General features: G+C 46.7%; 1 pseudogene; it reads left to right on the forward strand.

Annotated features, from left to right (window-relative positions):
• Positions 1-5,220: 5,220 nt before the first annotated feature.
• On the forward strand, positions 5,221-12,681 carry LOC132206468 (ferritin, heavy subunit-like; annotated as a pseudogene).
• Positions 12,682-12,894: the final 213 nt, after the last annotated feature.

The following is a 12,894-nucleotide window of genomic DNA, read 5'->3' on the forward strand; positions in this document are numbered from 1 at the left end:
TGTGGCCTGGAGTACTGTCTGCTTGGTCTGAATGCATTCCCCACTTCACCCCATGCAATCTGGCTCCTTCCAGGGAAAAGGGGCTTGTAGCAAAGCATGTAATAGCTGTACCAGCTGAATGGGAATGAATGAAATGTATTGATGTTGCTTCTTGTCCATCATTGAGACCCTTGATATTAAAGAGCTTTTGAGAGCTTCAAGCCTGTAATTTTGGCTAATGAAATTATTAATTTGACAAAATATTTCCCTGGTCTTCCCTCCAACACCACCGCAGCATCAGTCTCGGAATTCCCGTGGAACTTCCTCTAAGTTATGAATCGAAGTTATTCCCCCAGCCAGAACTTGAGGTTGGGGCCTGCGGGGTGTAAAATCAGTTTGTACTATTATCTCACACCCAGGTATGATGAATACACGTGCAGCTAAAATTTTCATTGCTCTCAAAAGAGAAAACACCCCTGCTTGGCCGAAAGAAAGACTTGACACCCACTTTCACTGAAACAGGGCTGTTGGATGCTTTATGTTCATGTCTAGTTTGCTTAGCAATAGCTTCCCTGTCAACATCCACCAACTGAGACTTATTGCTAAAGTCCACACAAATCACAAGTTGATGCCAACGTAAATGCTGTGCCAGCTGGCTCGGCTTGCCTCAACAAGAGCTTAAGGGAAGAGACCCAGCAGCGTCCCCCCTCTAGCCTTGTGGAGGAACCAGCAATGCTGGGAGCAATAAACTTAAACTTAGCAACGGGGATCTGACACACCTGGTCTATTCTATTCAAATCAATGTTATTACTTTCTCCGGACAGTGCATCCTAGATTCACTGAGACCCAGTTGAGGTTCAAGCCAAGACCAGCCCTGTGGCCTCCTGACCCCCCACCACCAACTGCCTGCCTCAGGACAGCCATCAGCAGTTGCTCACAATGACCAGTTCATTTGTTCCTTCGCCTGAGGAACATGCGCTGCTCTCCCAGGGGATATGGATTAAATACCCATTGTCGCTCGACAAGAAAGCTCACACGGGGGGAACCATTTCCCAGGAGTAATCCAAAGCTGTCCTAATGTGGTTTTGCTCCATTTCCTTCCTTGCTCTCTGCCAGGTCTTGGTCAGAAACACCACCACGCCTAGTAATAAACTTCAGGCCAGCCAGCCCAGAGATGGGAATATTCAGCACAAGTCTGCTTGAAAAAATTCACCTGAACTGGATGCACTTAATGCTACCGACAGCAGGATAACAGTGACCTGGGAATGACACAGCAACGCTCCTGGTTAAATGCTGCCATTTGATTGGCTCTTGCTGCTGAAGCCTGCATTGAGCGCACTCAGCTGCTCCCTTGTTCCTCTGAGCTTCCCCCACGGGGAGGGTTACTCCTGATGCAGGTTGATTTCACCCGATCACATTGAAGGAGCAGTGTGACTCAGGGAGGAGACCTGCAGATGCTGACTTTCCTGAATGGCTGCTTCCTTTATCTTTCGAGGTGTCAGAGATCGTGGTTTAGGGAGGGGGCTATAAGAGACATCCTGGGGAATGTTTCAGGGAGTTTTGTAGCGATTGCACACTGCAGCCTTCACTGAGGGTGTGGGTCTTTAAGGCACAGAATGTATTTGTTCCACCACGTAGAGTTTTATTTTAAACCATCTTGAGTCTTGGGTGTAGAATCCCTGCAGTGCGGGAAGAGGTTGTTCAGCTCATTTAGTCTGCACTGATCCTCTGAAGAGGTTGTTCAGCCCATTTAGTCTGCACTGATCCTCTGAACAGCATCTTGTTCAGACACACACTGCCTTCTTACGCCATCTTTCCCACGGCCAGTCCAAAATAAACTGCATGTCTTTGGACTGTGGGAGGAGGCCCACACAGGCACGGGGAGGATGTGCAGCCTCCACACGTGACTGGAATTGACCCCAGGTCCCTGGCACTATGAGGCAGTAATGCTGACCATTAAAATACCCTGCCATCCAAAAGTTACAAAAAACAGGAACACTCTTTTGCATAGAATTAGAGTGAATGACTCATTTCTTACGGAAACAGACCCTTCGGTCCTACCCGTCCATGCTGACGGGGTTTCCCAACCTGACATAGTCCCACTTGCCTGCCTTTGGCCCATATCCTTCTAAACCATTCCTTTCCATGTAAATCTCCAAATGTCACTTAAATGTTGTAATTCTAACTACATCCACCACTGTCTCTGACAGCTCGTTCTAAACATACACACCACCTTCTGTATGAAAATGTTGCCCCTCATGTCCCCATCAAATCTTACCCCTCTCCCCTCAAACCGATGCCCTCTAATTTTGGACGCCCCCCCCACCCCGACCCTGTCCCAGCATGCTTTTTATATACAGTCAATCTTGAGTGTGCCAACGGCAAGGCTACATTTAGTGCTCAGCAACTGTTACACTTCAGGAGGTGGTGATGAGCTGCTTATTACAGTCCACCTGGTGTAGGAGAGACCGGAATGATGCTGCTGCTGTTGCTGAGGAGGGGCTTCTGGGATCTTCACTCACAAACACTGATATTATTCCAAGTCAGGATGGTGACGGATTTACTTGGAGCTGCTTCAGTGTCACTGGGGCGGCATTGAGCTGGAAAATTGCAAGCTTCTCCAGCATTATTCCCAACTTCAGTCTTATCGATGGTGGACAGACTCTGAAAAGTCTGAAGTAGAGTTATTCACAACAGAATTCCCAGACTCTGACTTGGTCTCAAAGCCATGAGCACATGAATTAGGACTGACCTCTGCCCATGGTTTCTTAGAAAATAGAACCTAGAACAGTGCAGCACAGTTCACGCCCTTCAGCCCACGATGTTGTTTCGAACTTTTATCCTAAACCCAAGGCCTATCTCACCTCCACTACCTTATACTATCATCCATATGCTTATCTAATAGCCGCTTAATTGCCCCTAACGAGGCCGACTCCACGACACTCTCTGGCAATGCATTCCACGCCCCAGCCACTCTCTGAGTAAAGAACCTGCCTCTGACATCCACCCTATATCTACCTCCACTCACTTCAAAACTATGCCCCCTCATAATAGCTAACTCCATCCTAGGAAAAAGTCCCTGGCTGTCTAATCTGCCTATACTTATGATCATTTTGTACACCTCTATAAAGTCACCTCTCATCCTTTGTTCTGAAGAGAAAAGCCCTCGTTCTCTAAACGTTTCTTCGTAAGATCTTCCCTCCATTCCAAGCAACATCCTGGTAAATCTCCTCTGCACCTTTTCTAACACTTCCATATCTTTCCTAGAATGAGGTGACCAGAACTGGTCACAATACTCTAGATGTGGCCAAACTAGGCTTTTGTATAACTGGAGCATAACTTCACAGCTCTTGAACTCAATCCCTCTATGAATGAAAGCTAACACACCACATGCCTTCTTAACAACTCTATCCACCTGACTGGCAGCTTTCAGGGAACTGTGGACATGAACCCCGAGATCCATCTGCTCCTCCACACTGCCAAGAATCTTTCCGTTAACCCTGTGTTCTGCTTTCAAATTTGTCCTTCCAAAATGAATCACTTCACGCTTTTCAGGGTTAAACTCCATCTGCCACTTCTCAGCCCCACTCAATACCCGACCAATGTCCTTTTGTAACCTAGAACAGCCCTCCACACTATCCACAAGTCAAATCACCTTCGTATCTTCCAAAAACTTACTAATCCGCCATTCCACTCCTACATCCAAATCATTTAACAAAATCATAAATAAAAGAGGACCCCGAACAGACCCTTGAGGTACACCACTCGTAACTGAGCGCCATGTTGAATATTTTCAGTCAACTGTCACCCATGTCTTCTATGGGTCAGCCAATTCTGAATCCAATCTGCCACATTTCCCCCGTCGCATGCCTCCTGACTTTCTGCATGAGCCTGCCATGGGGAACCTTATCAAAAGCCTTACTTCAATCCATGTATCCCACATTCACTGATCTACCTTCATCCACATGTTTGGTCATCCCTTCAAAGAATTCAATCAGATTTGTGAGGCATGATGTACGCCTCACAAATCCACACTGGCCGTCACAAATCATACTGTGCCTGTGCAAGTGATAATTAATTCTGTTTCTTAGAGCCCTTCCCATTAATTTGCCCACCACTGGCATAAGACTAGCTGGCCTGTAATTTCCAGGGTTACCCCATTCCCTTTTTTGAACACATGAATAATATTCAAACTTGTCATTCAAAGCTAAAAGATAGCACTAGATTGCATCCTGCTTTTTGAAGCAGATATTGAGTGAAAGTAACTTGCTTCCACCAATCTGTACATCAGTGCTGTGATCATACTCGAACGTTCATTGGGGATCCTCAATTCCCAAAGCCTCACAGACCACCAGTCCATGGGAGGCTGCTCCATTCAACGCAGTTTCTGAGCCATACATTCTACAGAATGTAATGTAAACAGGACCAGCAACTCTCCACTTGGAAACATGCTGGACTTAAGCTCTCGATTTACTTCATTCAATTAAAAACCAAACTTTGCGAAAGAAAGTTTGCATGTGCTATACATTTCCAGCAGCAATGTAGACAGGGAGGTGTGAGGTCTACTATGCAGGAGAGGCACTCAGCACATTTAGCACCTTGCTTTTCAAACTGCACTTCATGAACCCAACGTCAAGGAGATCACAGCAGATTCAGAATGGATCCACAAAGGAATGAGCTTCCTGTATGAGGTAACCCAAAAGCACATTGTTTCTGTCGCGGCACAGCAATAAGAAAATGTTTACTGTTAACAAAATCTGGCCATTTTTCAATGGGCTCCAACGCTGTTATTCAACAAGTACAAAGACTAATCCCTCAGAGTAACAAACTGACAGAATTCTGCCAATCTGTGATGAGTGTGTCTTAAGATATAATTTCAGATACAATCTTGAAGTTTTAGAGTATATTTTATTGTCATTTTCACAGAGAAATATTTCCAGGATTTGCACTTGTGCAGGAGGTCAAAGGTCAGTCAGCAATTCTATCATCGACCCGTTGTCAATTCTGATCGTTTTCTGGATCCAATTCCCATCCTGCACTGATTGGACGTGGCAGCTGATCAATTGATGAACGAGAGTGATCGACCATCACTGATGATCTCATTTCCTGCTCAAGAAAATAAAGGGCTGCTGCTCGAGTAAAAAAAATGTCCCAAGAGAGTGATGTTTATGGTGTAGTTGGTTATCTTTCCAAGTTTGTTATTTGATTTTGGAGGAAAAGGAAAGCTATTTTCTTCATAAAATGGCCTCCCAGATTCGTCAGAACTATCACCAGGATTGTGAAGCTGCTGTCAACAAGCAGATTAATGTGGAGCTCACTGCCTCCTATCTCTATCAGTCTTTGGTGAGTTTTGTCTTGATGGAGTTAAAATTAAATCTATTCTGCAAAAATGAGCTGATCCTCTTGTTTCAAATTAACTTCATAGTCTTGTAGATTTGAGGTGTTTCAGTTTGCACCTTTAAAAATCATTTTGGGATAAATGTGATGCCCTTTGGTAACAATGGATTTTGATATTGATGTACAGTATCTAATTCACCAGCTGGGATTGAGTGATAGATGGAGGGCAAATTGTTCTGTGAATTATTTTACAATTTACTGCCAGGCCTTTGCCTGGTGGTAACTGTCATTTTCCTCCCCAGAATTGACCAGACTTTACTAAAATTAGATGTAATGGTGTTGGGAGTTGTATGCACCCCTTGGCTAGTCATCCTGTAACATTTTAATATACCTTGATCACACTTACTTTGTGCTCTGATCCTAAATACACATCATGCCAGTTTCCATTCTGTGATGGAGAATGATGGCAGTGACTGGCTTCTCTGAGCATATGCACGTGTAACTTGCATTGAGGAGGCCTCAGATGTGGACTAGTTGGCTTTCTGCATTCTCAGTTCATGAATGGACTGTTAGTGGTCAGGAAGTCACTTGTTGTCCATTCCTCCAATACATCAATGCTCTCCTGTGAGTGCATGCACAGGGTGTCTGGAATAACCTGAGGTCTTCACTTCACCAAAAAAGGTGAAGAATTGGAGTTTCAAATTCCCACGGTATGGGAAATGGTGCCTTTCTCCAGGGAGCACTGTGCCTATGGCCTCTCAAAATGGCAGGCTATAATGGTTTGGAAATGTTGAAGCAGCTTTTGAAGGCTGCTAGGTACCTGGTAGATAGTGGACACTAGGAGTGCATTCACTCACTCCCTTCAATGAGGTGGGCTGCTCTGTCCTGCATAGTGTCTGCTTTGTGCATGTTGCAGCTCCACTTCTTGGGGGGAAAAAGGGAGAATATTCATCCCTCGTGGGGCTTATCACTGAGAAGCATTCTCTTCCCACGCTTTCAGGATGAAATCCCTGTACCCTTCCCTTTAGCAGGTGGGAACAGCTATCACCAATAAGCCTGTTGGGTCTTAACTGTCAGTGGTGTCCCATATCAATTGGGCAGCATGTGCCCAAACAACCCACTATTGTACATCTGTAAGATGCAGCTACCCAAGTAAAGTCAGAGAAAGTTGCATAACTGTTTTTAGACAAAAGAAACTTCTCAGCCTGATCAGTAGGAACTAGATAACCTGCTCTAACAAGGTGTAGAGCTGGATGAACACAGCAGGCCAAGCAGCATCGGGGGAGCAGGGAAGCTGATGTTTTGGGCCTGGACCCTTGAGAAATGGGGAGGGGAAGAGGTCCCTGAAATAGCAAGGGGTGGGGAGGTGGATGGATGAGGGATCAAGAAACAGGTGGTGAGGAGACTCCGGTCTGAGGTAAGGATGGAGCCAATAAAGTCAAGTGAGTTGGGTAGGCCTGTCCAGGGAGGTGGGGATGGGGTTTGAGGTGGCGGGGGAGGTGGGGTGGGGTGGTGTGGGGAAGTAGGTGGGAGGAAGGATGGACAAGTTAGGGAGGTGGGGACTAGCTGAGCTGTGACTGGGGGAAGGGAGATCTTTCAGCTTAAGTCCTCACTGATACCATTGGGCTGCAGGGTTCCCAAGCAGAATACAAGGTGCTGTTCCTGCAACCTTTGGGTGGCATTGGAGGCCCAGAATGAACATCAACTGTCCCCTCCTGCTCCTCTGGAGGGGAAGTAGTTTGTGACTGGGAGGTGCAGCTGCTGATCACGAGCCCAGCATAGGCACTCCACAAAGTGGTGTCAAGCCTCTGCTCGGCTTTCCTGATGTAGAGGAGGACACGTTAGGAACAGTGGGTACAGTATATCTCACTGCAGATGTGTAGGTCCACTTCTTCTTGATGTGGAAGGTCTTGGGGCCTGGGATGAGGGGAGGTGTAGCACAATCTGTGTGGCAGGAAAAAAGCCCTGGCTAGTGGAATGGACAAGGGAATCAGTGGTCTCTCCAGAAGGCAGCTAAGGTTGGGGAGGTAAAAAAATGTCTTTGTCAGATCGTAGATGGGATAAGTGCCAGAGGATGCTGCACTGGATCCTGTCATTGAGGTGGTACTGAAGGATGAGAGGATTCTGTTTTGGTTGTGTGCGGGATAAGATGCAAGACCGGTTGTGTTTTTCTTCCACTAAAGGGAAGTTACGCTCCCTCGGAAAACGAGGACATCTGGGATGCCCAGGAGTAGAATGCCTCCCCTCAGGGCTGGAGGTGAAGGAATTGGATTAGGGGATGGCGTTTTCCTTCCACAGGAAGGTGGGTAAGGTGTATTCTAGGTAGCTGTAGGAGTCAGTAGGTTTGAAATAGATCAAAGATTGATCGACAAACTTAAGGTTGAGGTAGAAGGCTCTAATGAATTAGAGGAACCGTTCAAGCTCCTTGTGGGATGTAATGGAGGAAGATGTGGAGTTTATGGCCCATCTCCCTGTAGAAGGATTGTTCCACATATCCTAACAGAAGCAGGCACAGCCTGGGCCCATGCAGGTACCTATGGCCACCCCCTTCCTCTGTAGGAGGTGGGAGGAATTGAAGGAGAAGTTAGGGGTGAGGATGAGTTGGCTAGTGGACAAGGTTGTTGGTGAATGAGGACCAGTCAGGCCTGCAGGATGAGAGAAGCAGAGGGCCTTCGGCTATCTCCATGGGGAATGGATGAGGTTGGAGGCTGTGGGTGGGAGGTCATCTCCAGTGAGGTTGTAGATGGACGAGGAGATGGTTTGGTGGTCAGGGGTGGAGTCATGATCAAGGGCGGGGTGGTAGGAGGTATCGGCTGCTCTTCCACACAACTACATGTGGAACTCCAGCTCCTGGCATTTCCTTAAACCCTGTTCAGTCACGAACTTCATCCAATTCTGATGGTGCTTAGAGTGGAAATGTTCTTCTCTCTACAGACAAGAACAGGCCTGGGCACCTCAGGTTTTTGTCAAGGAATTTTAAAAAGTGTTTGCCTGGTTACCAGGAGGAGGCGAGGGTTGTTCTTGATGATCCTTGAACTGGAGCCACTGGCTCATTGGACAATGGTTCTCATCCACCTTGATGTATTCAAAAAAGTCATGTTTATTGACTTCTCAATTTGATTGAAGGCTAAACCAGTCATGTCTGGCACCAATTGTATGATGTTTAATGGTTGTAACTTGTTTTCTCCCAGATGTCCTACTTTGACCGGGATGATGTTGCCCTCCCCCATGTCTCCCAGTTCTTCAAAGATCAGTCCCAGGAGAAGCAGGAACATGCAGAGAAGCTGCTGAAATTCCAGAATCAGCATGGAGGCAGTCCTCCTCCAGGATGTGAAGGTTGGTGTTGGGTTTTTGGGGTGGGGGGAGTTGGGTGGTAGAGAGTGGCTGCTCCTCAGGGATGGCACAGTGACTCAGTGTTTCCCATGCATGCCTCAGTGCCAGGGATCCAAGTTTGGTTCTTGGTTCTAGGCTCCAGTGAATGACTGACGTTTACTTGCTCTTGCCATGTCCACATTGGCTTCACGGTTCAATGATGTGTGGGTTAGAAGGATTGCCATTTAAAATGCAGGGTTACACGAATAAGAAGGGACTTGTAGCGACAAATGTAGTGGCTGTACCTGCCGATTGGGGATGAATAAAATGATGTTGTGACCTTGGTTATTGTCACCATGACTCAAATAGCCTGTTCCCATGCTGCAGAGATTGTGAAGCTTACCTGTCCTCTCTCCATCCCCAGAAGCCAGAGAGGGATGAGTGGGGTAACAGCCTGCAGGCAATGCAGGTCGCCCTGGATCTGGAGAAGAATGTGAACCAGAGTTGGCTGGATATGCACCGAGTCGCCACAGCCCAGACTGACCCTCATGTGAGCCTTCCCACCACCTCATTCTGATCACTGCTGGGCCCTCAGGGCAACACCTCATTGGTCTTTTGTAGATTAAAATTCACTCGGATACTTGGATCACAATGTAATATCTGAACAGTATGTTCATTTAATCAACATCAAAGCAGCTCAGCTATGAGCTGAAATGGGAATTTGGATTCACTACCAGGAGTGATGTTGGCCAATGAATTCACTCTCAGGGCCACTTGCATTAGAATGATCATCGTCTGTCACAGTTCAGCTCAGCTCCATTTCACAAACAAGAAGGTGCATCTGGAACGTTACTGTCCTCACTGGCGCAACATCTCCTAGATGTCAGTGGCTTTTCCAGCTGTCGAGGGCCAGTTATGGTGGGGTCTGTTTCGCAGTGGGAATTCTGAAAATTTCCTGGATCATGCAAATGTACCAAGTTGCCATAATTCCTCTGTTGCAGCTGTGTGACTTCCTGGAGACCCACTATTTGGATGAGGAGGAGGAGATCATCAAGCAACTTTGGGACTACATCACCAACCTGAAGCGCCTGGGAGCCCCTGAGAATGGGATGGGAGAGTACCTGTTTGACAGGCTCTCCCTGGAGGACAGCAGTTTGTGTGGCCTGGAGTACTGTCTGCTTGGTCTGAATGCAGTCCCCACTTCACCCTGGACAACCTGTCTCCTTCCAGGGAGAAGGGGCTTGTAGCAAAGAATGTAATGGCTGTACCAGCTGAATGCAAATGAATAAAATGATGTGTTTATCTTGGTTCTTGTCCATCATTCAGACAGCTGGATGCTGTCGGCTTTCACCAATAGGCCTATGGGAAGAGATATCAGGCTCTGCTTTCTACCCAGGTGCAGGAAACAGCTCAGTTGGGACTGAGATGAGTTCAACCTGACTCGTATCCTCCCAATGGGCCCTGACATGACCAGCATATTCTGTTTTTCATTTGCTGCCTTTATCCCATGTGGACACAGCCTAAAGTTACTGGGAGCGAGTGAAGGTTCAAACCCAGGCCAGTACTGGTGGGCTGTGACCTACCCTGCCTTGTTCCAGCCTACTGTAGTTGATTGCACTGAACGGTTCATTCCTCTTTTCATGGGAGTTAAATATGCTGCTACCCTGAAGGGACCTTGGCGTAATTACCCTTAGCCTCGAGTCAATTCTCCTAGGAGCATTCTGAAGCTGGCCTAATGTGGCTTTTGTCAGTTTACTTTCTCTGACCTGTTCCAACACCTTCATTCCTTTTCTCACCCCTCCCACCACCCCACTCCTAGCAATAAACTTCCACCCTGCCAGTCGACAGCTGGGAAAATTCAGCCCCAACATTGACAGCACCCATTTTCCATGGAGTTGGCTCAGGAAATTATCCTGAACTGTTACATGCTCATGTATGAACTCAATACCACTTACAGCAGGATCAGTGTGTCTTTGGGAGTAACACAGCAACACTCGTGGTTCAATGCTGCCATTTGATTGGCTCTTACTGCTAAAAGCAGCATTGAGTGCACTAAGCTGCTCCCTTGGTTCCTCTGTGCTTCCCCTACGGGGAGGGTTACTCCTGATGCAGGTAGATTACAACCGATCACATTGAAGGAACAGTGTGACTCAGGGAGGAGAACTGGAGATGCTGACTTTCCTGTGCAGCTGCTTCCTTTACCTTTTCGAGGTGTCAGAGAGATGATGGGTTGAGGAGGGGGTTATCGGAGACAGCCTGAGGATTGTTTCAGGGAGTTTTGTAGCGAGTGCACGCTGCAGCCTTCACTGAAGGTGTGGGTCGTTCAGGCACTGAATGTATTTGTTCCACTACATAAAGTGTTTTATTTCAAACAATCCTGAGTCTTGGCTGTAGAATCCCCGCAGTGCGGGAAGAGGTTGTTCAGCCCCTTTAGTCTGCACTGATCCTCTGAACAGCATCTTGTTCAAACACACCCTGTCTTCTTGCCCCCAATCTTTCTATCCCACAGCCGTTCCAAAATAAACTGCATATCTCTGGACTGTGGGAGGGAAGGAACCCCCACAGACACGGGGAGGATGTGCAGCCTCCTGAGAGTTGCCCATGACTGGAATGACATGTGGGTCCCGGGCACTATGCAGCAGTAGTGCTCGTCATTAAGAAACCATGCCACCTAAAGTAACAAAAACAGAAGCACCCTGTTGCATATGATGAGAGTCGCAAACACATTCATTACAGAAATAGACCCCATTGCCCCTGCTGATGAGGTTTCCACGTTTGGCCCATTTCCCTTTAATGCCATTCCTTTCCATGTAAATCAGCAGATGGCTTTCAAATGTTCTAATTATGCCACTTCCTCTGACAGTGTATTCCATATACAGATCACCCTCTGTGAGGATAGAGTTGGCCTTCTGGTTCCCTTTCACATCTTTCCCCTCAAACCCATGTCTTCTAGTTTTGGACTCCCCTACCATGTCCCAGCATGCTTTTTACATACCGTCAACCTTGAGTGTGCCAGTGGCAAGGCTACATTTAGTGCTCAGCAACTGTTACACTTCAGGAGGTGGTGATGAGCTGCTTATTACAGTCCACCTGGTGTCAGCGAGACCGGAATGATGCTGCTGAGGAGGGGCTTCTGGGATTTTCAGTCACAAGCAGGGGTATTGTTCCAAGTCAGGATGGTGACGGATTTACATGGAGCTGCTTGAGCAATGTTGGGGCTGCATTGAGTCAGCAAATTGTAAAGTATTCATTAACACTTCCTAACTGTGGTTTTGACGATGATGGACAGGCTTTGCAAAGTCAGCAGTTGAGTTATTCACAACAGAATTCCTCGCATCTGACTTGCTCTTAAACCCATGACGATTCACAAGGTGTGATCTCAGACCATGGTTTATGTATAATATTCATACTTGTAAGTTAATCTAATAGGACGAGACTGCAACCTGGCATTTGAAGCAGATATTGAGACAAAGTAACTTGCTTCCACCAGTCTGTACATCAGTGCTGTGATCATACCCCAACATCTTCAATTCCCAAAGCCTCACAGGCCACCAGTCCATGGGAGGCTGCTCCATGCAACACAGTCAAGGTTGCCTGTGCTACACATTTCCAGCAGCAATTTAGACAGGGAGGCCTAAGGCCTACTGTGTAGAAGGAGACACTCAGCACATTTAACGATTGCCTTTCAAACTGGGCTTCATGAGACCCAATGTCAAGGAGATCACAGCAGGTTCAGAATGGATCCACAAAGTACATCAGTTACACGTACTAGATGACCCAAAAGCACATTCATTCTGTTGATGCACAGCAGGAGGAAAATGTTTAATGTCAACAAAATCTAGCCATTTTGCAATGGACTCCAACACTGTCATTCGAAACATATGAAGACAAATCCCTCAGAGTAACAAACTGACAGAATTCAGCAAATCTGTGATGAGCGTGTCTTAATAGTTAACCTCAGATACTCAAGTGAAGTTGTAGAGTATATTTTATTGTCATTTTTAGGTTGATATACTTACCGAATTTGTACTTGTGCAGGAGGTCAAAGGTTAAGCAGCAATTCTATCATCGACCAGTTGTCAATTCTGATCGGTTTCTGGATCCAATTCCCATCCTGCACTGATTGGATGTGGCAGCTGATCAAGTGATTAACAAGAGTGTTTGGCCATCACTGATGATCTCATTTCCTGCTTCAGAAAATGAGTGTTGGCTCCTGGAGTATAAATAGAGTCCCACGGCAGGGATGTTTACTGTTGCTCTTAGCTT

This window comes from Stegostoma tigrinum, chromosome 38 (genome assembly GCF_030684315.1).
Source record: "Stegostoma tigrinum isolate sSteTig4 chromosome 38, sSteTig4.hap1, whole genome shotgun sequence".
NCBI classification, from domain to species: Eukaryota; Metazoa; Chordata; class Chondrichthyes; order Orectolobiformes; family Stegostomatidae; genus Stegostoma; species Stegostoma tigrinum.